Here is a 2,868-nt window from a genome sequence, read left to right as displayed (position 1 = left end):
CCGCCGCAGCCGCCGCCGTCGCCGCGCGCTCCCCGACCCGGAAGTGCACGGAGCCGGCTTCCGGGCCTCCCGCCTCGCCCCGCCCGTTGGCGGGGACCACTGGGACCAGGGAGGGGAAGAAGAGCCTGGAGGGGCGGAAGCCGCCGCTCGCCGCGGCCGAGGGCCTCGAGGCTTCGCAGACACTGCTCAATGCTGGCTCACCTCCCAGGAAGACCAGTGTCTGGAGGAGCTTGTAGGGTCTAGGCCCCCGCCGTAGGCTGTTCCGTGTCAGCCCTCCCCCGCTGGAACTTGGTACGGTCCGAGCCCCCGCCCTCCGCCCGGGGCGAATGGCAGCGGCCTTCCGGCACACCTGAGACCCCGCCCCCAGGCTTGGCCCCGCCCCACGGCCGTGAACACGCCCCCACCCTGCTGCCTGCCCCCCACGCGGCGTCCCGGCCCTCCCGGCGTTGGTCACGCCCTCAGCCCGCGTTGCTCTGGCCACAGCTGCCCCGTGGCGCTCCCGCAGCGAGCAGCTTCGTGACCTGCAGTCGCTCCTGGACCAAACACTGACGGAGTCCTGTGTGGGCGGGCTCCTCCAGGTGCCGGGCACAGCGGGAGGAGACCCCAGCCCCGCGCCCCGTCTGCTTCAGACGCCGGAAACCACCAGCGCTGTCGGTCAGCACACCGCGTGGTGTGTGGCAAGCTGACCCGTGCTGGGATGAAAGATAAAGCAGGGTCGGGTCCGGGGCTCAGGAGGCTGGGAGGACTGGCCCGTGTTAGGCAGTGAGGACGGATCTGGCAGTGGCAGGGGTGGGGAGAGCCCCGAGAAGCCGCTGACGGACGTCGGAAAGGAGGCCAAGCCGGGATGGCCCGGCCCCGTGCGGGAAGTGGCCAGAGGCGCTAGGGGCTCTGGTGGATCTGGAGCTGGATGACACGTGCTGGCTTGCCGGCCCGGGGGGAACGGGACAGCAAGGTGGGGGAAAGACTAGAGCAGTGAGGGCAGACACAGGGGGACCCCAGATCGGGAGCCATGGCCTGGGCTGGACTGGGCGCAAGAAGCTCCTGGTAGATTCTGAAGAAAGTAGATTCTGAAGAAATGTGCGAAGTAAACAGGAGGGCAACCTGGAAGCCAGGCAAGGAAGGACATGTGGGCACCTTCTGTACATACCCACTGTCACCTCCAGGCCACACTGACTAGCCACCCACCTGCCACCTCTCACATGCTAGATCCAAGCAAGGACACAACATGTGTACCCTGCCCCATGCCCCTCAAAGACCTGCACTCTGTATTCCCTGCTGGGTTTGGGTGGTGCTTGGTGCACCCTGTTCTCCTGCCCACCCCAGCCCAGGCAGGAACAGACACGAGATGCGCTCTGCTCTCTGATACAGGAGGGCGCAGCAGGACTGGGAGCTACCTTGGTTCTACCCAGCCCCCACCAGCTCTTTCCCCTGCCATCAGGCCTGCCCGCAAACAGGGCCAGAGCAGGTGGGGGGAGCCAGATACGGCTGTGTTCCCTGACTTGGGAAGGCAGGCTTGCTAGCATCCCAGGCCTGCCTTAACCAGTGACCACAGACTGGGTACCTTAAAACAACAGATGATTTTCTCACAGTCCTAGAAGTTACAGATCTGAAATCCAAGGGAGCTCTGCTCTGTAGGAAGCCCTTTCCTGCCCCTTCCAGTTTGTGGTGCTCCAGTCTTCCTTGGCTTGTGGCCACATCACCCCAAAGTTTGCCTCTGTCTTTACATGGCCCTCCTCTCATCTGTCTCTTATAAGTAAACTTGTCGTTGGACTTAGGGCCCACCCAGTGAAACCAGAATGATTTTATCTCAAAACCCTTAATTATGGCTGCAGAGACCCTTTCCCCAAGTAACCTAATGTTCCCAGGGTCTAGACATTTGGATATAGACATCTTTTTGAGGGGACACTATTCAACCCACTACAGAAGGTGATAAGGGGTGCATTTGGAACCTGCAGGACTGGGGGACACAGCTGAAGATCATACCAGTAACGCTAAGACAGGAACTCAGAGTCACCCTGACATATGGCTTCTCTCTGTCCCCCAACTCCAGACTTCTTTCCTCCAAACCTCTACCCTGTCCTGAAGGTGTGGGCCTTCTCAGGGGTCCTGCAGATTACTAGAGTTCTTCCAGACCAAGGTATCTGGGCTTTGCTGACCCCTCCCCTGATGGCACCAGTAGAACTGAGCCCGTTCCTCCGTCCTCTGTGCTCTTTCCCCACCCATAGGCAGCCCCACCCACAACATCCCCGCCTTGGGTTTCTATCCCCAAGCTTCAGGCTCCGATGTCCCAGAGCCTCTGCACTTAGCCACTCAGGCGATGGTTTTAAGGAAGAAATGAAATGAGTGTGGTAATGGGAAGGGTGCAGCAGGATCTGTGCTGGGGCTGTGGCACCTGGGGGGCTCCAGGCCCCACACAGGTAGGATGCAGGGGGGTCACTGGAGGAAGGGAGAACCGGGGAACAGGTGGTGTAGAGGCAGTAAGGCCGCAGGTGAACCATGAGGGACAGGGGTGGCTGAGGCTGAACCCCTGGGCAGTGAAGAGCCGAGGGCTCCTTTGAAGCCGGCTGGAACCAGGTGAGTGGGGTCCTCTAGGGAGGGCCAGGGTTGAGGCAGATGCGGGAGATGAGTGAGTGAGGTAAGGGAAAGTGGGGAGCCCTGGCTCACTTTGGAAGAGCGCAGAGAGCTTGTGAGGACTCCTGTGTCAATAACAAAAGGAGAGCAAGGGTCTCTACCCCATTGGGGGTCCGCATGACCCCTGGTTCTGCCTCAGGGGTCCCCTTGGCCGTGGAGGCGGGGAGGAGAATGTGAGGGAAGGGGGTCAGGGCCAAATCTCCCTTGGCTGCCACCTTAGGGCATCACCAAGGAGTC

This window comes from Neovison vison, chromosome 7 (assembly GCF_020171115.1).
Source record: "Neovison vison isolate M4711 chromosome 7, ASM_NN_V1, whole genome shotgun sequence".
Taxonomy (NCBI): domain Eukaryota; kingdom Metazoa; phylum Chordata; class Mammalia; order Carnivora; family Mustelidae; genus Neogale; species Neogale vison.
Note: the sequence above shows the minus strand (reverse complement) of the source record.